This window comes from Stenella coeruleoalba, assembly GCF_951394435.1.
Source record: "Stenella coeruleoalba genome assembly, chromosome: 7".
Classification (NCBI taxonomy): Eukaryota; Metazoa; Chordata; class Mammalia; order Artiodactyla; family Delphinidae; genus Stenella; species Stenella coeruleoalba.
In genome coordinates this window covers 85,221,729-85,249,135 of record NC_137153.1, presented here as the reverse complement: position 1 = coordinate 85,249,135, position 27,407 = coordinate 85,221,729, and the positions used below count along the sequence as shown (strand labels likewise).

General features: G+C 37.6%; 1 pseudogene across 1 annotated transcript in view; it reads left to right on the top strand.

Annotated features, from left to right (window-relative positions):
• LOC307188905 (ras and EF-hand domain-containing protein-like) overlaps positions 1 to 24,833 on the top strand; it is a 246,996-nt pseudogene extending 222,163 nt beyond the window's left edge. Inside the window, exon 18 of the transcript in view lies at positions 24,739 to 24,833. The product of the transcript in view is annotated as a ras and EF-hand domain-containing protein-like (transcript). The remainder of the gene's footprint in view (positions 1 to 24,738) is intronic.
• Positions 24,834 to 27,407: the final 2,574 nt, after the last annotated feature.

Below are 27,407 nucleotides of genomic sequence, written 5' to 3'. Positions count from 1 at the left end.
CTGTGCTTGTAGAAGACATGAATATAAACAATATAGTGGGGAATAAAACAATAAATGTAGGGAACAAAAGTTGTAGAATTAAAGTGAAAAAGAGGAACCATGCATCATTTCAGCAGCCAATGTTTCCCTTTATCAACGTTAGCCAAGATTTATTTTTAAGCGTGTCATATGCAATATTCTTTGTTCTTCTAAGGGAGGGGTCAGTGAATATTCATGAGGGGTCCATGTGTACCCAATATACAGTATGCTAAAACATAGTATGTTCGGTTTATCTGGGCAAAGTTGGCACTCTACTGAGTTTCTCCTGCCAACAAATAAACCTTCCTTTAATTGGATAGTCATTAATTCCAATAGATTTTTGTCTAAAATAACAGTATTTGCAAATTTCTCTAGCAAAGCTATTGCAGAAATCTCAGAGAATTTTTTTTTTTTTTTTTTTTTTTTTTTTTTGTGGCACGTGGGCCTCTCACTGTCGTGGCCTCTCCCGTTGCGGAGCACAGGCTCCGGACGCACAGGCCCAGCGGCCATGGCTCACGGGCCCAGCCGCTCCACGGCATGTGGGATCTTCCCAGACTAGGGCACGAACCCGTGTCCCCTGCATCGGCAGGTGGACTCTCTACCACTGCGCCACCAGGGAAGCCCTCAGAGATTTTGATTGTTACCTCTTTTCATATATTTGTAGCTGTTAAGACTTTTATTTATGGGTCAGAAGCACTGTTGCAGTTACTCTACACAGCATCATATGCCTTGAATAGATTGTATAAAGCATGTTGAAATACTTGTGGTTGATATGAGCAACCTCAATTTGGATTCGATAATTCAGAGAATATATTAATTTGAACCTTGTCATATAGGTTGAAGTATATCCCACATATCTGGGGAATAGGAGAGGGAGAATATTTGGAAAGACAAGTCAGAGTGTATTAAACTTCTGGGCTATGTCTTATTTAATAAACAAATAACTCAAAGGCATTCGTTTATTACCAAAATCTAACATTTAAGTCAAATCATTTTTATCTATTAATCAAAACAGTTTCTTGGGGCTTCCCTGGTGGCGCAGTGGTTGGGAGTCCGCCTGCTGATGCAGGGGACATGGGTTCGTGCCCCGGTCCGGGAGGATCCCACGTGCTGCGGAGCGGCTGGGACCGTGAGCCATGGCCGCTGGGCCTGCACGTCCGGAGCCTGTGCTCCGCAACAGGAGAGGCCACAACAGTGAGAGGCCCACGTACCACAAGAAAAAAAAAAACCAGTTTCTTGAACACCAGTGGTCATTAAGAGCATTCCTGCATGTTCTTGAGTTTTTTTTTTTTTTTGGCTGCGCCATGCAGGATCTTAGTTCCCCAGCCAGGGGTATGATATAATGAGAATTTTTCAGTCTTTGGAATCAGAGACATATCAGCTTCAGTCATGGGGTGACATAAGACAATGTACTGAACTAGTCCTGGTTCTTCGCAAATAAGCTAATTGTGTGAACATACCTTGGAACATGGTTGGAATGGAATAAATGTTTATTGAATTAATTTATTATTTAATGAGTAAATTAAATTTTAACTTTCTTAATTTAGATTTTTAACTCCATCTTTTTTTTGAGTTAGGATGGTTTTATGTACGTGGGTTGTACTAATAATTCCAGTTCAGACTATCATCTAAATAAAAGGTTGGCAAACTTTTTCTGTAAAGAGCTCAATAGTAAATATTTTAGTCTTTGTGTGTTACATATAGTCCCTGTACAATATTCTTCTGTTTTTTTTCTATAACCCTTTAAAAATGTAAAAACCATTCCTAGCTGTTGAACTGTACAGAAAGAGGCAAGGCCAAATTTGGCCACTGACTGCAGTTTGCTAACTCCTGATCTAAACCTTCTGCATTTAATCCATTTTATTTATGTACTTTTAATACAAATTACTAATGTGCTTACAAGATTTAGAAAGATAAAAAACCCAAGCTTAGATTTCTTGGATAAAATTTAGAGTACTCTCAATTAAAATATTAGAGAAAGTAAACTTTGCTTCAGGGATATTTCAGTAATTTTCAGAAAACTACAAAGAGAATAAGAGTAATTTTTCCTTCTCTCTGTGAAACAAATCAAAGATTTTTGTGAGCCTGTGCACATCTTAGGAAACAAGGAAGTTTGTATTTTGTTTGATTAGAAAATGTGAATTCTTCAAAGGTGCTTCTGTTAGTCTCATAGGTATACACATTGATTAAGATTTCTTATTAACATACAATCATCTCCAAATGTTTCCACTTAATTGCTTTTTATTTCAGTTAAGTACCAATGTTCTTTATTCTCACACGGAGCTTAATTAGCATGGAAGGTCACTGAGAGGTGTTAAGGCACAAACTTGCCCAGAGGAAGTAGTTGATGCCTGGCTGGTTTCTAATTATAGAGCATCCTAGAACTGCAGAGGAAGAGGGAGCTTAGAGGGGAGAATAATGAAGGAACTAAAAATGAGCATGAGCCCTCCCTGTGCACATGAAGAACAAATGATCAACTCCTATCCTTATTTTAAGGTCACAGGTGCATATCGTTATCAGTAGGACATAAAATACAATGTACAGTCGTTTATAGATTATTTAACAACATTCATTGAACACCGACTGTGTACAAACACAGTGGTCATTGCTTGTAAGGGGATATTAAAGTGTTGAGTACAATGCTGTTGAGAAATATGTAGTTAAATATGTAGTGATTAAATATCACAATCACATGTGAAAGGTGAGAGTATATTATTCCTTATTATTTATTAAATAAACTTTCATTTGGGAGAGTGGATCAACTGTCCCTCCACTGTACAGAATTTCCATGTCTGTGGACAAGTGTCATTTGCATTGCTATCAGTTATCTATAATTTACAGAGTTGTAGAATAACTCACAGATAAGGAAATGCCCAAAGTCCCCATAGACTAGATAATTCAGAGGATGTGTTAGATGACGCCTTGTTTTTCATTGAAGACGCCCAGTGATCTTTTGGTCCAATTTAAAGTCTTTCACAATTTTCCCCTGTACCTCAAACCAATATCTATGGGAAATGCAATGTATGAAACAAGTACAGTATGGCTGCTTTGATGGAAGCAGTGGAAGAGCAGAAAGGTCCTGTCAATTTGCCTCAATCACCCACCAAAAATTCCAAAACTTTCCCCTACAACTGCCCTTGAGGCAGCTTCTAGCGCTGTGATGGCTGTATGATATCTCCTTGCTTTCACAGTTAACATTTTGTAATTTCCTGATTCTTCCCTTTGGAGGCAAAAGGCTGAGTTGTCAGAGATGAATGCATTTTGCTAGCATTTCACAGGGGTGGTTCATTAGGTCCCCATGAAACCAGGAGCATCCTTCTGGGTCAGGAGCCTAGGATCCCTTCTTTTTTTTTTTTTTTTAATTTTTATTGGAGTATAGTTGAGTTACAATGTTGTGTTAGTTTCAGGTGTACAGCCAAGTGAATCAGTTATACACATACATATAACCACTCGTTTTTAGATTCTTTTCCCATATAGGTCATTACAGAGTACCGAGTAGTGTTCCCTGTGCTATACAGTACTTATTAGTATCTATTTTATATATAGTAGTGTGTATATGTCAATCTCAGTCTCCCAGTGTATCCCTTCCCCTCCCTTATTCCCTGGTAACACTAAGTTTGTTTTCCACATCTGTAACTCTATTTCTGTTTTGTAGATAAGTTCATTTGTACGCTTTTTTTAGATTCCACATATAAGCAATATCATATGATATTTGTCTTTCTCTGTCTGACTTACTTCACTCAGTATGACAACCTCTAGGTCCATCCATGTTGCTGCAAATGGCATTGTTTTGTCTTTTTTATGGCTGAGTAATGTTCCATTGTATATACGTACCATGTCTTCTTTATCCATTCCTCTGTTGATGGACATTTAGGTTGCTTCCATATCCTGGCTATTGTAAATAGTGCTGCAATGAACATTGGGGTGCATGTATCTTTTCGAATTATGGTTTCCTCTGGATATATGCCCAGGAGTGGGATTGCTGGATCATATGGTAGCTCTATTTTTAGTTTTTTAAGGAACCGCCATACTGTTCTCCATAGCTCCTCTACCAATTTACATTCCTACCAACGGTGTAGGAGGGTTCCCTTTTCTTTGCACCTCTGGGATTCCTTCTGATGAATCCTCAGAGACACTCTTAGGCTTGTAAGATTGAAATATGCAGAAATTATTACACCTAGTACAAAGTCTTCTCTGAAAGCTGTGTCTGTTAAACCCCAGGATTATTTTTTCAATGAGAACATGGAAGATCTTCCTTCCACTCAAGGGGCCTTTGACCATAAGACATTCATAACATTATTAGATGATTTGTGGATATTCAATGCATAATTCATTAACAGAATTCCCAAGTATGGGCAAAGGAAGGGGCTGATTTGACAGGGTTTAATTAGACTGGAATAATCCATAGTGAGTTATCACTAATTTGTAGGTAACTCTGTGAGATCAAGACTAGGTTTAGTGTTGATATAAACTTAAATTAGCATATGCATTATTTTCTCTACGGTCATCATTATTGGGAATATTTTCTGCTGAGAGGTGTATATAGATAAAGGTTATGAAATTAGTTGGTATTTTCTTTCACCATTTCAGCAGTACGTCAATGTTTTTTTAAATATCCCCAGGAAGAAACTTCCCTGTTGATTGATTTGGGGGTGTGGCAGGGGTTAAACAATTTATAGCCATGACAGGTCTCCTCCAAATTTCCTGCAGCTTGCAGCTCTCTTCAGACCACTTTTCTTTTTCATCAACCAAACCACCTTTCTTCTTTATTGATTTTACCTGTTTTATCACATACTTAAATTTCATAAAATGTTTATGGAGCAAGTAACATAACAATAGTTGACATTTTTTATGAGAAAAGAAAAATCAACTGTGTCAATTCAACAACATATCACTTATTTCCTTCTTTTTTTTCTTATTCTTTTCCTTGTCAGTAAGCCCACCTATTTTGAAGATGCAATCATAGTGTAGATGTAACTCTATTGTGATTTTTTTGTTATAAAATATCATAAACATTTTCCAGGTTGCTATGTAGTATTTATCTTTGTTCTTATTTTTATTTACATGAATGATTTTTATTATAGCAGAAACATTGTAAACTTGAAAAAAAAAATCCAGCAAAGTACAAAGGAGGAATTAAAAATCATCTGAAATTCCACCAGCTAGAGATAATAATTACTACTTTGACAAAAATTCTTTCATTCATCTTTTTACACATACACACACACATATAATTTACATAAATGAATTCACATATACATGCAGCTATACAAACAACTCCTTATTCTCAATAATATGTTCTGGACCTTTTTTTCCCATGTAAATGAATGGAGATATGCATCATCATTTTAGGTGCCTAAAAAATACTGCATTGTAGGTTTTTACCACCAACTTTTAACCATCCTTCTCTTGCTGTACAGATGGAATAGTTCCAGACTTCTGCCAGTCTAAATAAGGCTTCTGCACACTTCTGGGATTACCTCCTTGCCATAAATTTCAAGTACTATAATTATTACATCAAATGGAATGCTCTTTTAAACTTTAAAATGTATTTTAAAAACTGTTCTTTTCAAAGTTTTAACATCTTACACTCCTATCACCAGTGTGACTATCTTTTTCACTGCATCCTGCCCCCATCCTGAATTTTAGTGATTTGTTATTAAACAAATCACTGTGTTATGGGGGAAGCTGGGAATAGTATCTCAGCATTTTACAATTTGCATTTCCATGATTGCCTGGGAGTTTGAATATCTGTATATATATATATATATATATTTGTTTTCTTTTGTTAATCTTCTTTTATGACTTGGCTATTCATATCCTTTGTCCAAATCTACTGAAGCGAAAGTTTCCTTTTATCCTTTTTTCCTTTTATTTTTCTTACAAAATATGTAAACTTTCTCATATGTATCAAAAAGTTTCTTCATTTTTACTCATCATGATTTAATTTTTTTATACTAAAACATATTATGGTTTATGGAGGGGTCTTTTTGGGGGAGTTGTTATTTTTGCTGAAGTTCATGTATTTTAAATTTACACAAATTTATCAGTGTTTTTCTTTACTGTTTTTAGTGTTTGCATCACAGGTAGAAAAACCTCCCACTAAATTATAAAAATATTATCTCATTCAGTCTTCTAATAACTCTGGTGTTTTTTATTTTTAATATTCAAACTGAGATATCTAGTACTTGTTTTGGTATACAGAAGAATGTGAAAATCCAAAAATTTTCATCCAAAGCCTAGCCATTTTTTCTACCTCCATAGAACACTGGAAAAATAAAGACAGGTGGACAGACAGGTATTATTTGGACTGAAAAATATAAATAAATTGTAGATGATGTCAGATTTGAATAGAATATGCCAGAGGAAATTGGGGACCAAAATCATTACTCAGATTGTGGGCATAATTTTACTTGGCAATGGGGACTCTATTAGTATATATTATTTATTTATTTATTTATTTTTATATAGCTTCCCTACCAATACATGTTAAGTACATGCTAAAGGAGAAGCTAGGCAGCAATTTAACAGGGTTATTTTCTAGAGGGTTAGTGCATCAAACAGAAGATTGGATTAGGTAACCACTAAGGTATTTTCCAACTCTAAACTTCTAGGATTCTAATTTTTTAACTGGACCAATTTACTTCATAAAGAAGTCAAAAAGATGTTCTGCTGTTTCTGTTGGCATAGAATTCAAGATTATCCAGAATAAAACTGTCTTTCTGCCAACTGTTTTTTTTTTTACTTAAAAATTAACTGCTTTATTGAGGTTTAATTTGCATACAGTAAATACGCATATTTAAATGTACAATTTTTGTTTGCCGTATGTATACACCTGTGAAACTGTAACCACAGTGAAGATGGTAAACCTCAACAGTGTCCTCATGCCCCTTTGTAATCCCCACCCCTGTCCTACCTTCTCCACTCCCCAGGTAGTCTGTTTCTGGCTCTACAGATTATTTGTATTTTCTAGAGTTTTATGTAAGTGGAATCATAGAGTACATACTCTTTTCTTCTATTTTGCTATGGCTTTTTCCCTCCAGATTCACCCATATTGCAATATACAACAATAGTTCTTTTTATTGATGAGGCATGTTCGGTTGTATGACTACACCACAATTTGAACATACATTTACCCCTTGATGGACACTTGGGTTGTTCGAGATTTTGGGCGATTACAAATAAGACTGCTGTGAACATTCATATACAAGTCTTTGTATGGACAAAGGCTTTCATTTTTCTTGGGTCCATATTTACAAGTGGAATTGCAATGCTGTATGGCAGATGTATGTTGAACTCTTTAAGAAACTTCCAGATTATATGAGAATTCCAGTTGTTCCACGTCTTCAGTACCTGGTTTGATCAGGGCTTTTGATATTAGCCACTGTAGTGGTATGTAATGGTGCCTCCTTATGGTTGTAATTTTCATTTCCCTAATGACTAATGATACTGAGCATCTTTTCAGGTGTTTATTTGCCAACCTATATCTATAGCTTCCTTAGGGGGGGAAGCTGAAATCATTGATTTGAGAACTTTATTTTCTTTACTGCTTTAAACTTCCTTTAAGTGATTTAATGGCATCTTCCAAATTTCGATATGCTGTATTTTCATTGTTATTCAGTTCAAAATTATTTATTATTATATTAAGTGTGTATGCTTATGAGTAAAGGAATAGTTCAAGAGATCAAATTTAGAAATCATAAAATGTTAATGAAATTAATGAAATATAGAGCATGTTTTCTATGGAATACGACTACTTCTGCAATATAGAGAAGTAAGCAACCACAGACAGAAGGATTCGGATTTAAGTGGGTAAAATATAAGTTTATAAGTTTCATAGAGGATTGTGCTAAGTGAAGCATGAATTCCATCTTCATTCAAAATATATGAACTGTGAGGCTGATAAGAAAGGATTGGCCTTGTGGGTAGGACTCTAAGGAATTGGAAATGTTAACAGACAATAAGTTAGTAGAATGCCTAGGGCAATTACAATTAACTAGAAAACAGGGCATAGATAGACTTCATTGAGGATGGGACCAAGGGATTATAAAATCATAAAGGCGCACTGTGTTAGTGGACCCAGCTGCTAGATGGCTCTATCAGGGGCAAGTCTTCTGAGAAAAATAGAGAAGGTGCCGCCATCTCAGAGTCGAAGACTCTGGTTAGCACTGCAGGGAGACAGGAGTGAACACAGGTAATTAGAAATGAGACCTTTGGTTCACACTAAATTTTCATTTATTCTCACATCCATTCTCTTTCATTGGTCTGTCTGCCTATTCCTGCACTCTCTCAATTGTTGTAACTTGTATATTTTAATATCTATCATATCAGAAGTTTGCTCTTTATCTCTTTTTCAGAATGTTCCTAATTATTATATCTGCATTTTTGAATCAGTTTATCAAGTATTCCATCCTCTTAAAAAAATCTGTTACTACCATTTGCCAACCTAAGTTTTAGTCATAAATGGGTAGATTAAACTATGGTCGCAAACCACCTCCAAAGCTCAGCGGGTTAACACAACAAAAGTTTACCTCTTACTCAGAGTGTATATACCACATGAGTTAGTGTGAGTGGGGCAGGGCAAGGGATTTGCTCTGCAGAGTTTCTCAGGCACTCAGGCCAACAGAAGGGCCAACGATTTATAGCTACACTTTATAGCTATAGAACACGTGGTTTCCTCAGCTCTGCAGTCACCAGCGCAGGGGGAAAGCAGCTGGAGAACTGTGCATGGGTTAAAGAGGTACATGTTTCCTCCTCTCACAACTCATTATCTATAGAACTTTCCACTATAATGGAAATGTTCTATAATCTGCACTGTCCAATATAGTAGCCATTTGCCATTTGCAGCTAATGAAATGTGAGCACTTGAAATGTGGCTAATATGACTGAGGAATTAAATTTTAAGTTTTGGGAAAATGATTAACTTAATTTTCAGTTAAGCCACATGTGGCTAGTAGCTATGATATGGGGTAGCACAGGTCTAAATGAGTCACCTAGTCCTGCCTAAATGCAGGGGAACTGGGTGTCTGAGGGAGTAAATAAAATATTCTGTGCACACAACTGTCTCTGACTTCTTTCCCCAAACAACCCCCGCCCCCGCAACACACATACACTCCCATTGGGAATTTCATTATGCTTGCAGCAAAATCATATTTTAATCCTTTCAATATAGAATATTTCTTTTCAAGAGCAAGGTAAAACTTTCCATTTATTCTGGCATTCTTTTATTTCTAAGCCATGTTTCTTTCTCTTTTTTTTTTTTTGGTTAATTTTTATTTGTTTATTTATTACATTCTTTTTTTTTTTTTTTTTTTTTTGCGATACGCGGGCCTCTCACTGTTGCGGCCTCTCCCACTGCGGAGCACAGGCTCCGGACGCGCAGACTCACAGGCCATGGCTCTTGGGCCCAGCCACTCCACGGCATGTGGGATCTTCCCGGACTGGGGCACGAACCCATGTCCCCTGCATTGGCAGGCGGACTCTCAACCACTGCGCCACCAGGGAAGCCCACATTCTTTTTTATATTCTCTTCCATTATGGCATATCACAGGATCTTGAGTATAGTTTCTTGTGCTCTACAGTAGGACCTTGTTGTTTATCCATTCTATATATACTAGTTTGCATCTGCTAACCCAACTTCCACTCCACCCATCCCCCACCCCCCCTTGGCAACCACAGGTCTGTTCTCTATGTCTGTGAGTCTGTTTCTGTTTGGTAGATAAGTTCATTGGTGTCATATTTTAGATTGCATATGTAAGTGATATCATATGTTATTTGTCTTTCTCTGTCTGACTTACTTCATTTAGTATGATAATCTCTAGGTCCACCCATGTTGCTGCAAATGGCATTATTTCATTCTTTTTTATGGCTGAGTAATATTCCATTATATATATATGTACCACATCTTCTTTATCCACTCATCTATCAATGCATGTTTGTTTCCTTGTCTTTCTAAGCCATGTTTCTTGATTTTTCTTCATATAAATCCTATATATTTCTTTAAGAGCTGAATTTTGAGCTAGATAGACCAGTGTTGGAATTTTAGCTCTGCGACTCATCTTAAACTAATGTAACCTCTACTTACCTTATAATAGTTATGTACATTTTTCAAGTATCAGTTCAAGTATCAGTTATCACTATCATTATCATCATCAGTTGTGGTTGCCATCTTAATATCTCTTTCACCCTACCCCAATGAGAATGAGCAGGTTTGGTTGGGATTGCTCCCACCTCCAACTCCAAAGGTGGATAATTCCACCCCATTGCTATAATGACAGGTTCAGGATGGCCACATAATCCAGCCCAAAGCCAATTAATACATGGAATGCCCTTAGTCATAATGACTTGTTGATAGGTTTATGACCTAAGGTGAGCGAATTAAAAAGAAGCCCAGGACTTTTGTTTAGTGGTTGGAGGAAAGATGATCTTTCCTATAGGACATAAAAGAAAACAGAAGACAAGCAGATAGAAACAAGATATTTGTTTACACTGTGTCACAATATTGAACATCCTCTGAAGCCTGCTTTACCTCTGGACATTTTGGATAAATGAGTCAACAAATTCATTTTATTGTTTAAAGTTTTTTTTTTTCTTTCACCTACTATTCAATAAATTCTGATTGAAATAATGATCATTCCTCTCATAATTCCTTAAATATACTAACTGGGTATTCAGTACATTGGGAAGTTATATATAATGATTCTATAATCTCTTTGTAATTGGTCATCTTATTAAATTCTTACTGCTTGTATTACTTTTTTGGATGCTTCTTTTGGGGTTTTCTAGGCATACAGTAATGTAATTGGAAAATAACACAATACTTGTGTTCTCATTTCCAAAATTAAATATTTTCTTTTTCTTAACTAATTGCATTGGCTAGCAGTTCCAGAAAAATGTGAAATAACAAATGGTAGTAAACATTATTGCCTTATTTTTGCTTTCATTTAGCTTTTTCTGAGGTGTATCAGCTTAAATATTCTTATCTTCCTATTTTGTTAGAATTTATAACAGCAAGGCCAGCAAAAATATAATTTCTTCAAAGGTGGCTAATCAGAAGATAATAACAAAGAAACAAAACTTCCTACAGCTGAAAGACAGCAGAGTGAGATATAAAGAGAACTGAAAAGAGGGGAAGAAATAGAGAAAATAGTTGCATTGCAAAACTTCTTAAAAATGAATTAGAAGCAATAAAGGATTATTAAAAGATAATCTGAGACATACTGAAAATTTTACGAGTTCATCTGAGCATTTATCAATGTGAATTGGGCAGTGCTAAACTGGAAATGGTTAGGAGCACTCTACTGACAGGAGATCCAGGAGAAACTTTCATAGAGAAAAGGCAGAAGCAAAGCAAAGAAATTATTGATTAGCCATTGTTAAAGCCTGTTTGTGATTAGTTGTCCTTAGGTTTCAATTTTGTAACTTTGAGGCCTCTACAAACTTAGATTTTGGTTTGCTTGTGTAGGCTGCCATGGCATTAAAGCCGTCTCCATCTAATGACCTCCTTATTTTAAATTAAATTAAAATTAACAGGATCTACATGGCAGAAATGTAAATCAGCAAAGTGGGAACATGCTTAAGAAAATCTGAAAGAAAAGCAGGAAGAAGACAAAGAAATGTAAGAAATTTCAGAGGAAATTATAGATTATAACAAACAAAATGCAGAAATCTAACATGTATATTTGATATGTCTGAAAAACAAAATAAGGACCAATTATGGACCAAAAATAATCTTAAAAATATAAGGGAAAAAGTGTTGCTTTTGTGATGCGAGAATGACTCTTCAGATAAAAATGCTTACAAGACATAAGAAATAAGGATAATCTAATTATGCAAAAAAATAAAACCTGTGGAATGGGATGTTGAAGTTTTATTGAAAAGAAAAAATATTCTGTCATTCTGATTGGCTTTTTTCCACTGCTCCTGGATTGGTTGGCAATTTTGGTAAAATTTGAGTTAAAATGAGGCCCCAAAGCTTTTGAGCTTTTCATTTTGTCCTTGAGCTTTTCAGTCACCTCTGTTATGCAGCTGCAAATTACATTCTTTTCCAGACTCCACCCTTCAGCTAAAAACTCAATTGTGAGGAATAAAACAGGGCACAGGGTGTCTGCTGTGGGTTTTTTCTCCTTCCCTGTCTTAACTGCCAGTTGAGACAGGGGCTGGTGAAAACTGCAAGTTGGTTTTTCTCCGTCTGTTATGCAGCCTCTATGCAGCAATAGGTTCTGCCCCCATCCCACTCCCAACTGAATCTCTGCCCTGGGGTTTGAAGGCAAGCAGGTAAATGTGAAACACATAAAGGACTTCCTTCCTCAATTTGTGCCGCGCTCCACTGCACTGTGTAATGAAGCGAGAAAGGTCTGTGATGGTTCTGGAGTTCCTTCACCATTTGGTCCAATTTGTATTGTAATAAGTCAGTATTCTCTAAAGCTGTGCAGGAGGATGGGGTCATTATGAGTTTCTGCATGAGTAAAGTTTTTTCTGCCTTTTCTCTCTGTCCCATTCTCTTGTTGTCCTATAGGACATGAGAAGATATTTTATAAATATGTATTTGTATTTATAAACATTCTCCTTTTGTCTTACTCCTTAATCGTATCATAAATCACATCTTTTTATTTTTTTCCCCTTGGTCTAGTAATTAATCAGGACCCTCTACAGAATCCTCAGTGTGCTTTTCCCTCTGATATACCTCTTGCTGTGTTTCTATAGGCTTATAAGTATGTTCTATATAGTGAATGGTGAATATTGTAATGCTCTGTGTTCCCATTTGATTTGGAGATGATATATAACATTTCAAAGCATACTTGAACAGCTCTAGCACAGTGCATCAGTCAGGGTCATGGCATGAAAGTAGAGTCTATACCAGGTAATTTATTAGATGGACTTTAATACGGGGAACTTGTAACAAGAGTCTTAGAATTGATGACAGAGCCAACAGGATGGGTTAGCAACTGCAGGGAATTGCTCTCACTGCTAGAGATGGGAAGACAAAGATGGAGGCAGAGGTGTTATTAGAATCCGGGAGCCTGGAAAAGCTTACCTATGGAGAGCTGGAAACACAATGATCACAGCTCAGGAGAAGCAGGGAGCATGCAAGAGACACAGTCACCACTGGATACATTGTCCAAAGCAGAGAGAAAAAGAGAGAGAGAAATACCCTGGCATTTTCTTCTCCTGCCATTGCCTCCCATTGGCTGGACCCAACTGAAAATGTGGTTTTGAGGTATCAGCCCCCTAAAGTTCAGACCAGAGCAGGGAAAGGCAGAGAATGGATCTGAGGACAAAGAGGCAAATGTGACACATATAAAGGACTTTGTGCAAACACAAAAGGTTCACCAAAAATTTGAGGAAAGTTAAAAATGAAAGAGCCAGTCTTGCTTGGATCAAGGGACTTGAGTGCTGTGCCACGGTGGCTATAGGGAAATCGAAGAAGATGCTTCTTTCATGAAGCAACTCCACCTTCTCTTTGAAACTTGAAATCTCTTTCACAGGAAATGAAACTTAAATTCCTCAGATACCAAGCAAAGTATCACATACTCCTGGAGAGAGAACTCCTCTATCTTTTCCATTCTTTCTGTTTTTTCTCCCTAGAAAAATTGGTGCCTATTATTCAATGAACACTGTTCTAGGCTCCAGAGATAGAAACTTGAATTAGGCAAAATTACCACCCACAGGTAACACACAGCTTAACAGTACCTCTATGTCAATAGTCACTCATATATTTTTTCTGCTAAAATATACTTCTGTGAACAATGTGGTGTGAGACCAAAGAGGAAGGGATAACGGATGCAGGGGCATTTTTGTTGAGTCTTAAAGAGCAAATAGGAGTTAATCAGTTAAAGAAGGGAAGAGAAGAGGACATATATAGACTGAGGTATCATCAGAGAATGGTGAGGAATTCGGGAGCCTAACACGTATAAAGGAGAGAACAAAATCTAAACCTCATTAATGCTGCAGTGGCCCTTCCGTGACCTATTCCACACAGCCACACACACACACACACATCCTCATGGTAGGCATTACATTTCAGTTCCAGTACATTTGCCAAATGAACCTACACACACCTCAGAATCCTTCTCGACACGGGGCCGCTGACATCTGTTTCTAACTGACCAGTCAATGTGCTATGAAATAAATCCCTCTGCTCTCCTTACACCAGTTTGTCATTGATGGGCAGCATGTTTCATGTGGTAGAGCATAGGAAGGGAGATTGTAAAGCAGGGAAAGGGACACAGGACAGGAAACCTGACAGCACTGATACCTCACAATTCAATGTGGTTGAACATTGAACATGGTGGTTGATCACACCTTAGAACAACCCTGTGATCAAAACAAGATGACGTGTTCCTTGCAGTGGCTGCAACTAATAAACTTCCACTTGGCAGTACACCTTCTTTGATGACCCTTTCAGAGTCCTGTCTGAATCTGTGCGGGCTGGCCTAGGGGAGAGTGTCTTCCTGCCAAGATGGTATGATATTCTGGACCGTTCCATACTGGGGAATATAACTGGGTCGGCATATCTGTAACAAAGCAGGCTGAATAAAAAATTCTGGGTTTTCTCCAACCGCCTCTTCTCTGGCCCCATTGTTGTCCCATTTTCTTCTAGACCTCCTAAATGTGGATATATGCCAATAAAGCAAATCAGGGTAGCACTTTTGCACAGTGAAGAGAACAGGCTGACTTTTAAGGTAAATTTTCTTAATTCTAAGCAGGCTTTACCCTGGGATATTAGGGTATAGAAACTTTAGGCTGTGGCATAGCTTGAAGTTTATAAGACTTTTGTTCTTATGTATAGTCCCGCATCAAGAAATGAGCATCTTGGCACTGATAATAATAAACAGATATAATGAATGGAGCACCTTAAAGTACACTTTTAGTACCATTTATCGAAAGTTTTCATGCATTATATTTTTTATATTAACTGAAAATCAGCTGAAAAATTCTTGTACATATTATAAGAAAAATGATTTATTGACACTCTATGCATTTCCCGCTGATTTCCAATGGCCTCTAATGTTGAACAAAGATGCCTAAAGAGCATTAATGAGAGAACGAAAATTCCAAATGTACATTCATAACCATTTCACGAATGAACCATTTCTTCCTATCGTGTTAGCACGTAGAATTTCCCCAGGTGTCCTAGAGGTTGACATTTGTGTGAACGGTTTTTTTTCCCACATGAGGGCATCAGAGCTCTAAGCAGCTTTAGAATTCACCCTCTCCTACGTTTGACTTTGAGAGCTCTATTTTGAGAAAATGAAAACACGTTATGAGCCGCATACATCTTTGGCTATATAAAATTAACATTTGGTTTATCTTCCTGGAAAAGTCATTCATTCTTTTCTTTGATTCATTTAGCAGTGTAATTGTACCTTCTCACATGGGGGGAGAAAAGATGACACACCTGTGACATGGCCACTCCCCGTGCCAATTTATACCTTCACAGTTAACCAGGGTCCATTAGTTTCTGTTATATTAAAATGACTTGTAGAATTTAGGTGAGCAGTAACACTATAACACATGTTCATTTGCAATGAAAATTAATCCATTTAAAAACCCTATGTGTATGTGTGTTCATATTCCACAGATTTATTTTCACAGCCTAGGATACTGCCATCACACATAACCCTTGGTTAATTCTAAATTTCACACTTTTAGCTGAGAGTAGGTCCAGGTAATAGTATAGATAAAACTAATATAGATAGGTCCCAGGTATATTACTCTCAGTCTAGTTTTTGGCATAAGGACTAAGAGTTTGTCAGTGAGAACTTTCAGTGGCTTGACTTTTCCTTATCAATTAAGAATAAATTAATCACCTCCACACTGATATCCTCCACAATAAGCCCTGACCTGCTTTCCTAGCCTTTTCTCTGCTGACTCCATTCTCAGATGGCGAATGAGTTCCAGCGGAGCTGATAACTCACACACCACAGGGCAAGAGTATCCTTAGCTTTATTGCCTTTTCTCAGTCTGTCTATTCTGCCTAAAATAGCATCCTTAACCCCCATCTGAATCTGTAGAATCCTAGCTCCCTTTTGAGGTCTGTAACGCATCCCAGATCCTCTGTTCTCATTCGGACTTCACCTTAGCCATTGCCCAGGGTGTGATCTCTCTCTAACCAGGGGCATGTAGTGGCACATTGTCCTTGATTCATTGCCACTAACTGGCCCCCATTTTATTATTCAAGAATGTACCTGATGTCTCCCTAACATCTTATTGCAGAAATGATACTGGACCCATCTTTTTGTTCCTTTAAAGCAGAAGCACTTTGCTTTTCACTCAAAAGTTTGGAATAAGGAGCTCCCTTCTGGTTTTTTCTTTTTTTTTTTTTTTTTTTTGTGGTACGTGGGCCTCTCACTGTTGTGGCCTCTCCCATTGCAGAGCATAGGCTCCGGACGCGCAGGCTCAGCAGCCATGGCTCATGGGCCCAGCTGCTCTGCGGCATGTGGGATCTTCCCGGACCGGGGCATGAACCCACGTCCCCTGCATAGGCAGGCAGACTCTCAACCACTGCGCCACCAGGGAAGCCCCACCTTCTGGTATTTTTGTGAGGTCTTTCTTTGGCCTGTTCCATGAGTTTGCCCCCCTGCCCCACTCTGCCCAATATTTTATGTGTGGTGTGGCTCTGCAACTTTTTTTGTGGCTTAAACAACAGAAACTTGTTTTCTCACAGTTCTGGAAGCTGAAGTCCAAGATCAAGGTGTCAGCAAGGTTGGTTTCTTCTGAGGACTCTCTCCTTGGTTTGCAGATGTCCATCTTTTTGCTGTGTCCTCAAATGGTCACCTCTTGGTCTATGTATGCACATGAATGTGTCCAAATTTCCTCTTCTTATAAAGACAATAGTTATAGTGGATTAGCACCCCCCCAATACATATGACCACATTTAACTTAATTACCTCTCTAAAGACCCTATTTCCAGATGCAGTCACAGTCTGAGGTACTAGGTGTTAGAGCTTCGACGTGTGGATTTTGAGAGGGGCATAATTCAGCTCATAAAACCATGTCACTCAAGTTTGTTTCCTTTTGTATGTCTGAATACCTCTTTTATGGAAGTTTTTCTCAAACTGAAATCCTACTGTATTAACCCATATCTCTCATGCTACCAGTTCCCAGAGGGCTTCAGGGAGAATTGAAATGATTTGCAAACAAAAATGAATAGAACACTATTCATTTAAAATGCTGTGCCCCTTCCCTCCAAGCTGCTCATTGGTGCCATCAGTGAGCATGGGCTTGAGAGGAAAGACACTAGGTGAGAGACCATAGCCTGCGCAGCCTGTGGAGAGGGGGCATGAAGTGTGAACTGGAGCAGTATGTGGAGGGTAGGAAGGAGCGATGTTACAGAGGCACGCTTGAGTTGGAATCTAGGCACCTTGGTGAACAGTGGGGAAGAAAGTGAGGAGTTCCATTGTGACCCAGTGTGTCACACTATTCAGCTGATTTGTAATTAAAGATCTCAGAGAAAAATTATGCAGTATGTTCCCCATTCACCCCGCTGCTTCAGGAAATACGCATTCTCCATGCCCCCTGGGAACTGTCAAAAACACATCTTACAACTTTCATGAAACGCTAAAGTCAGCAGAAGCCTCAGCTCTGACAAATAAACATGTATCAATCTGTAAAACTGTCTCATTGTCCTTTAGTGATCCTCATGGAACATCTTTCCTGAAGAGATAGTAATGGGCAGATTTGACACAGAGCTCTGTATAGTTATCATTCTGGTGCTTTTCATTTTATTGTGTAGATCCAGGTCTCCATCCAATATAATTATCCTTCTACCCAAAGGACTTCCTTTAACATTTCTTGTAGTGCAGGTTTGCTGGTGATGAATTTGTTTATACCCCTGAGATAGTATTGAAGGGTCCAACCAGCTTCTAACTGTTGCCTTTGTGGATTCCTCTATGGGGATAAATTTGTTCAATTTTTGTACATCTGCAAAAATCTTTGTTTCATGTTCACTTTTTGAAATATATTTTATGGGTATAAGACATTAGAGTCAATGATTTTTCCAGTACATTAAAAATGTTGCTTCACTAACTTCTAATTTCTATTGTTTCCAAAAAGGGCTCTGTACCCTTTAACATCCTATCTAAGAGTCAAAACTGGCAGATTTTGCTTGGAGTGAATGGTGTAGACTCAGCCTGCTCAGTTCCTAAGCTCCGTTCCCTCCAATTCCTTCTCTGACATTTCTATCATGTGGCCGGGGTGAAGGTGAGGGGGAGTCACCAATTTTACTTCACAGATGAGAAGTGAAGTTCAGGGAAGTTACATAACTAGTCTAGTGCCAACAGGAAGCAGAGGAGGAATGTAACAAAGAATATAGTTTCAGGCATCAGAAATCGCACTTCTGGACTTTATTGCTAGGAGAGCGTTTTAAACCTATTATTTTTCTCTCCTCTTGGCTGGTGTAACGTTTTTTCCTTTTTAATCTAGAAACTACGACAATTGATTTTTTACCTGAAGATAATAAAAATAGCAAACAAGGGCTTCTGGTGTCACTGAAGTCCTTCACTACATACAGAACTTAAAACTATAATAATGAACTTTATAGTTCAGTTATTCAGTCAAAAAATGATTATTGTGCACCTCTTGGGTACCAGGTCCCAAATGTTCTTGCCTGCAGGAAGCTTACATCACCATGTCTACTTTTATGAGTTCTAAATTTAACCTTTTCCAGAATATTCCTTTCTGGTAAAATATATTGTTCAGTCCTGGAAGAGCAACTCTTTGAAATAGTTACTCTATTTGAAAAACAAATGCACACACACACACACATATATACACAAATCACACATATATTACATATGTGCACACACACAGTACACACAAACACATATACATACAAATCATACACATATGTATATATACACATTAATATATATATTATACATTATATTCTTATATATATACACGCGTGTGATTTGTATATTATATATATATACTATTTTGAAAAAACTGAAAATTTTGAAAAAATAGTTTAAATTTCTTGTTGAAAGTAACAAATGCGGATGGTTGAGTCAACCTAATCATCTACCATTTCGGGTCTGAGACTGGTTGTTCTGCTCAATACTTTATTCTGAACACCTTTTGTGCAGCATCAAAGCCTTCCTTAGTTCTATTCCAGCTTCATATATTTTCCGATTCAATGTGACAGAGTTTTCTAAGAACTTTTCTTCCTTCTTTTTGAAGCTTTCAAAGATTTTGAAAAATGCTTTGGTCTATTCAGGAATAGTCATGCAGAATGATGAACTGTCTTTGTTTTATGGCTGAACAACTTCCCTTCTTGGAGCACCTCAAGGGGAACGTATTTAACTGATGCCATCATCAACTTGTCTCATTTCTTTTCGTCCTCCTCACTCTTCTGTGAACGTCATGAGTTTGAGTACTTCCCAAGTATCCTGGCGGTTTTATTTTCCTAAGAATGCTCATGGATCTTAAAACAGTACACAAAAGTGAGAAACAAGATATAGCAGCCAAACATTATGTGTGTGGTCCTTACCGTGTATTTTTCATTTTCCCAATTGATTCTTTAGCTCAGCTAGAATTTAGGTTTGTCAGCCAACAATGAGCTTCAAGAATTCCATGTTCGTAGGCAAACCATTCATCCTTGGTAGAAAATAACAAATGTATTTATGTGATGCCAGAACCCTGGTAGGTGGTGGTGGTTGTGGTGAAGGGATAACTACAGCTTGGGGTTAGGTTTACTCTGGTAAAACCAAATAATTGAGCAAACTGTCAATACAACTCATGCAAAATTCTTTCCACCTTTACCTTAATTACCATTCTAACTAGGTTGTTAATATGAATTATTATAATATTTACTTTTTTCTTCTTTGCTCTGTCATTGAGACCTGGCCTTCAAGTTGTATAGTGTTCTGTTCTATACTTTGTTCGTCTGACCTGTTTGGTCACAGTGAACTGATGCCTCCAACATAGTTCACTTTTAAGGAATGTGTCTCATTTCCTCTTCCATCTCATTGCTCACTAGTTTAATAATTTTATTACCAAATTTCCTACTGTCTTTTTTGGTTTCCCAAAGCTTCCTTTTTAAATTATTTTTTCTTGATGCTTTTTCTTTCTGTCTCTCTCTTTTCTTCCTGAACTCTTGTTCTTTTCATCCCTTCTTTTATTTTCTTCACTTTCTGCCCTTATCTGGTTGTCTATACAGGACCAAAGTTCAAAGGTCTCTTGACCAGATGTAGTGCCCCATCTAACCGTCCATCTATTGGTCTACAAAATCTTTGAAGCAAGACAAGGAAAAGATTTACTGTTTCCATCATTAACAAGATTTACTCTTCAACAATCTCAAATACTCAAGAACTTAAAGCCTCATGAGGGTCCTCAAATCAGTAGGCCACAGAAAAAAAAAATTATACCCGTGATGGGTTGGGTTTTTGTAGAAAATGCATTATTCAGTTCTTGCTGGTTACACAAGTGAATTTTTTTCTTACCTTTGGCCAGGAGGTCTACTTCCACTGCATAAAGTTCAGAAAATATTAGTTTATTTTACCGGAGGCAGCTGGCAGTTCATTTTACCATGAACTTAGCACCACTTTTTGCCCAATATGACTTGTTGCTGTAAGATCAAAGGCAGGCCACACAAGCCTTTTCTACAGATAATGATTACTGGAGGCCTGTCCATGGCTCAAATAGTGGAGGATGGGCCTTTCATTCTTGTAGCTACAAAAATCACCCAAGTTCAACAGAACTTAGAACACACAGAAAGCAAGGATGCTGTATCGTGAACAATGCTAATGAATGTATATCCTGATTAGTAGTGCTATGTTTGGTGAGGAACAGTATGTACTAAGTGTTTATGCAGAGTCTGCTATGGTTACTCACTGTATCAAGGACTGGGTATATATCTGTGCATCAGTCAGGATGAGCAGAGTTATGCAACAATAACAAATAACCTCAAAGTTTCAGTAACATAAATCAACATAGGTTTATATGTCATTCATTCTGTGTGTCCATCATGGACCAGTGGAGGGCTCTTCTCATTGTATTTTGTAGACTCTCGGGCTGACCATCTTGAGTCATCAGGTAGCCACCATCCTGAATGTTGCCATTCACTGAAGGAAAAAGCCCTTGTAGTGTATCAAATCAGTAACTAAATACTCGGTCTGCAGTGTGACTTCCATTACTTCTATTGATGATTCATTGGTCAAACATGGGCCCACTCCACATACAAGGTGTCAGGAAGTTAAATGCCACCATGTGCCCAGAGGGGCAAATACATGGATGTATTTGGTGAATAGCATCAGTGATTATCACAAGTTGTGGAAAATATAGATCTAGTTCTGTTCTCAGCAGGCTTATAGTCAGCAGTGTGTGGAAGCGTGAGGAGGGAAAGTTGTGGGAAATAGATTCAGACACATGTAAAAACAATACAGAGCAGGATGATAAAGCAAATAGAATGTCTAATGGGAGTACACAGGTGGAGATCTGGCCCAGGGTTGAGGATCATGAAAGGCTCCCTAGATAAATCTGAGACTTGAAGTGCAGTATGAGTCAGTCCAGTGGCAAAGCATATTATATTCAATCTTTTAATGTTTTAAATACTTTAAAATGTTGGAAAAATAATTCTCTATTAAAAGCAGTGAAAACAAGGGCCAGAGAGGTCATATAGAATGAGTCAAAAGTAGAATCTAAGTCTGGCTCCGTCCAAAGCCCCTGCATTTAAACACTCTGCTAGATCTGAAGGAGGAGCCTCTTTAGGTAAGCTATTCAAAGGGAAAGGAATAGCAGTTATGTTTAACTTTAAAGAAACCAGGTTAAAAATGCCTCAGAAGGACACCTGTGACCTCAATCTAGGTTAATTTTCTATTGCACAAATTATAACACAATTTCAAAATACTAATTGCTACATGAGGCATTACGTCTATCTTGTGGGAGAAAATTCAGGGGTGCTAATTAAATAGTATATTTCTCTAAAAGCAATAATTAAGGCTTGGAATGGATAAAAACAATTCTGGGATTCTTTCTGTTCATAAACCTAAGTGAATGAATACAACAATGGTTTGTTTATGTAGTGTTGAAACTGTACGCTACAGGGCACCTTACAAAGAGGAAAGAGACTGAATACAAAGAGGAAAGAGGCTGAATACAAATACACAAACCTGCCTGTTTATGTCTTCAGTTGGCTGTGGGTTACCAGTGTTTAAAAAGGATAGTGTCACTGAAAAAATTTACACAAAAAGGGTGATTCAAGTCCCCATATGCAGGAGTTTATGAACACAGAAAGCTCCACACATCAATAAATGCATTCATCCCACAAACAGCACTAACAGAATGCTGGCTTGTGCAAGCAGACCATAAAATCAAGGCAACACACAATTAAGGGTAAAAGGTGCTATATATCCTCCAACACCTAAGAGGGCAGCCACATAACAACTTCCTTTATGAAGTAGTAGACAGTGCTTGAAGGGATGCATCATTTGTAGCAGTTGTGGGGAAAAGTAGGAGAAAACAGTTTCTCTTCATTTTAATATTTTAAGAAATGTGTATAAAATCTTTTGTTTTCTAAGCTTTCTGGCAGTATTAAAAGCAATATTATTGCTTTTCCTTTGTTACCTACATTTTCACAGATCAATTTCATCTTTTCATTTCTCTGCAAATCTTCAGAGCCAGCCAGCCCAGAAGTGGGGCAACTGTTCAGTGCTTTGAGGCCTGAACAGGATGCCTGTGTTGCCATTTCAGATATTATAACTGGCAGCCCCAACTGACGACCCCAAATTCCCCTGAGTCCCTGCAGAGGCAACCACCTATTGATTTCCTAATTTTTCATCACCAGAAGGCATGGATTTCCTTTTTCACTAATTATATACTTAATTTGAAATCAGAAAAGGGCAATGGGTAATGCATATTTTGTGTGGGTTAACCTTCTTCAGTTAACCTTCTCAGGTCCCTCTTCATGTTGAATATGAGGAGAGAAAATTAAAGAGTACACAGAGGGAGACAATTTATATCTCTAAGAACAACCAAGAAAGGGCTCTGATGAGCTTTAGGAAGAAGCACAGAGGCCCTTCTTTCCTCTTTTCTGTTTTGGGATTTGACATAGTTGGAAAGTTTATGATACCAGGACCTTTGTTCTGATCTCTGCCCAGAGTCTCAGGGTGGAACTAAATTGTTCTCATGGAATCACGGAATGGTAGCATTAGGAATCAATGTTGCTCTCTGGATCTAGAAATTGATTTTACAGTTGAATGCTATGTCTTGAACCAGGGGAACACTTGTAATGTGAAAAATATTCTAATTTGAATAGGGGAGAAACAGAATTATGTCTCCTAAAAGTGATTGTATTATATAGGATCATGTATAATTTCTGGGGAGAAGTTCAGACCTATTAAAATTCAGGAGCAGGCTGTCCCTCTGCCTGAACTCACACATTTTCTTTTGGGGTTTTGTGAGTGAGAGAGGAGGAGAGTAGTTTTATTCTGTTGGGTAATTTGAGCATTTCCTATTTAAACGGAAAGGAAATGGTGCAGGGGTCATGTTTTCTAAGTTTCATGGTTTCTGGAACATTGTTTCAATATACTTAAGATTGTGGTAACAGAATCATTTTCATGACTGTCACTTTACTACATTTTCTTACCATACTTTCAGGCTTATTTTGTACTTGTCACTATTTTTGCATATGCAAAGGTAAAACTAGAGTAAAATTTTAAAATATACTTATGCTCCAAGAATTATCTTTCCCATTTTCCTTTCAATGTGGCTTTTGTGGTTTTGGAACAGAGTCTTGTCTGGCATTTGAGCTTTGAAATTTGGACAAAACTGGAGAGCACAGCTCAACCGAATGTCATAAGATGCAAGTTCGAAAACTTTTGAGACTTTCCCATTCATTTCTCTTCCTTACTGCCACCACTACTTTTTTTTTTCTTGCGGTACGCGGGCCTCTCCCTGTTGTGGCCTCTCCCGTTGCGGAGCACAGGCTCCGGACGCGCAGGCTCAGCGGCCATGGCTCACGGGCCCAGCCGCTCCGCGGCATGTGGGATCTTCTCAGACCGGGGAACGAACCTGTGTTCCCTGCATTGGCAGGCAGACTCTCAACCACTGCGCCACCAGGGAAGCCCAACCACTACTTCTTTTTATAGCTATCTAGATTTATTGGCTTGCTCCCTAACACCTTGTTAAGCTGGCCACCTGCCAAGGTTTGGTCATCTGGGGCACATTAGCCATTAATTCTCTTCTTTACTGGGATCTGCTACCACTGGTCACAGATAAGACACATGAGAGGTTAACACCAGTGCTGGGTCTGGGTGCATATGCAAAGTTATTCAGCTTCATTAGAAAAAATGATTTTTGTTCTATAATTTTTCTGTTGCCTGAAGGCTATCTTTAAAAACAATTCTACCCAATTCTGATTTAATAGGTATTTAGAAATTGATGTTTTTCAGTATATTACTTTTCTATGGCTGCTGAAACAAATAACCATAAACTTAGTGGTTTAAACAACACTAGATGTATCATTTTACAGCTCTGGAGGTCAGAAGTCTGGCAAGGGTCTCAGGGGGCTAAAAATCAAGGTGTCTGCTAGGCTGCATTCCTTTCCGTAGGCTCTGAGTAGGCTAATTTCCTTGCCTCTTCCAGCTTCTAGAGGCTGCCGTATTGTTTGATGTGTGGCTCTTTCCTCCATCTTCAAAGGCAGCAATGGCAAGTTGAATCCTTCTCAGATCACATCACATCACTCTGACCGTTCTTCTGCCTCCTTCTTCCACTTTTTAGAACCTTGTGATTGCAGTTGGACTACACAAATAATCCAGGATTATCTCCCTATTTTAAGATCAGCTTATTAACAACCTTAATTCCATCTGCGACCCCCAATTCCCTTTGCCATATAAGGTAACACATTCAGTTTCCTGTGATTAGTAGGATATGGATAGTTTTGGGGAACATTTTCCTGTTTACCAGACCCAGTTAGATTTTTTTCAGATAGAAATTATTTAATTAAAACATAGACACTAAAAGGTTCAAAAATGATAAATATGCCACTCAATAAATTTTCATAATTCATTCATAACATGTGTTCCTTTGTGACTGGCTTCCTTCATTTAGCACAATGTTTAAAAAATTCATCCATGTTGTAGCATTGATCAACACATTTCTTTTATTGCTGAATAACAGTCCACTGTACGGATATATCACATTTTAAAAATGTATTAATTTGTGAAGGAACATTTGGGTTGTTTCCACATTTTGGATTTTAAGAATAATGCTACTATAAATCCTTATGTACAACAAGTTTTTGTGCAGTGTGTTTTCATTTTTCTTGGGTATATTCCTAGGAGTGGAATTGCTAGATTTTTCACATGGTAACCCTATGTTTAAATGTTTGAGGAACTACCAAACTATTTTCCGAAGCGGGGGCACCATTTTAGATTCCCATTAACAGTGTATAAGAATTTTGATTTCTCTACATCCTCTGATTGTCTGTCTTTTCAATTATAGCCATTTTCAGGGGTGTGAAATGGTATCTTATTGCGGTGTTGACTTGCACGTCCCTGATGGCTAGTAACGTTGCATCTTTCCATGTGCTTATAGGCTATTTGTATCTTCTTTGGAAAACTGTTTATTTAGACCTTTGCCCACTTTTAATTTTGGTTGTCTTTTTATCATCGAGTTGTAATAGTTTGTTATGCATTCTAGATATAGGTATCTAATCAAGTACATGATTTGCAAAATTTTTCTTTCATTTTGTGGCTGTCTTTTCATTTTCTTGATGATGTCCTTCGAAGCACAAAAGTTTTAAAATTTTGATCAAGTCCAATTTAATCTATTTTCTTGTGTTATTTGTGCTTTTGTGTTAAAAAAAAATTGCCTAATCCAAGATCATGCATACTTATGCCTATATTTTGGTCCTTGTTGGTGTAATTTTTGTATGTGGTATGATGTAGGAGTCTAAATTTATTGTTTTGCATGTGAATATCTAGTCCTAGCACCATTTGTTGAAAAATGATTCCCATTTCACCTATTTTTAATGAACTCATCTACTAAATACATTTTTTTAAATTGGTTTCTTTCACTCAGAATTGTATTATGTGATTTACCCATATAGTTTCTTTATTCTCATTGCCTTCTAGTATTCTGGTATATAAATATATCATAACTTATTCATCCATTCTACCTTTGCTGGGCACTTGGGTAGTGTCTAGTTTGTGGCTATAATGAATAGTGCTGATATGAACATTCTAACACATGTCTTTTGGTGAAAAGAAAATCTTGAGGATTCAACTAGAAATTTTGCAAATTAGTCGTTAATCTGAAAGAGGTGCCTTATACCATCCAATTGCAGAGCTTTCTTGGGGAATGTCCAAGTTTGGTATAATAGCAAGGAATGATAATAAATGTGGTGCTAGAGACTTGCCTTGTTAGGAATTTTTTTTTTTTTCCCCAGCAAATACTCTTTGAGTCTCTATGTATTCAAGGTTTTGTACCAGGCACTGGAAGGAAGCGGATGTAGGAAATAGACATGTTAAAATGTAAATAGGAAATTGCAGGTATTGTATGGCTTGGTGAGTTCTCTGGTGTTCAGTGTACAGTTGGTTTGCAAAGTATGATATTCTTGCCCAGAATCCTGGGAGTCAGTGAAAGTTCTCAGAAGAAGTGGTATGTTATCCAAGCTGAGATCCAAATGATGGATAGGAGTCCCCAAATATGTGGGTGCTGGTTGGAAGAATACTACAGCCAGAAAATAATGCCTACTGTCTACACTAGATCGATACACTCCATGTAAAGGATGAGGTGAGTCCATGGTATACCTAGAACTGGATTAGGTGAAAGAAGCTTAGTGTTTTCTTAGTTGGCTGGATTCCTTAGCTTCCTCTATTACTGGCAGGTTTAGTTCAGAGCTATATGGATCCTTAGAAACACAGAGATTCTTGGCTTCTTTAAAAGTTTGTTGTTTGGTTCCTCAGTCCTTGTTTACTCAGAGAACAAAGAGAAGAAATGGCAAGGAAGTGAAGAAGTAGAGATAAAAAAATGGAGACAACAGAAAAAAAAAAGACGTTAAAAAACTTTGACAATTGTACTTAAATTTGGTTTCCTTTGTACTCCCATGTACGTTGTGTAATTCAATTAATGAATTTAATAACCTTACTCTGTTAAGGGATCCAAAGTCATCAGTAGACTGCTGAAGAGACCCATAGTACAAAAAGGTTAAAAACCCCTTAGACTATAAATTCAAAAACTAAATATGCTAATAGAGTGAAATACATTACTTCTGTTTAAAGTAAGCTACCCCGGAAAATTGGTTAACAGTATGAGTTAATCTAAAAGATCAATTCTTCCTTACCACTGTCTGGAAAAGATCATAGGTAGGACTGATGCCAGTGAATTCCTACAAGTGGAAGCACCTGGCTAGAGAAGCTCAATGAGGGAATCTATAAAGGTTTGGG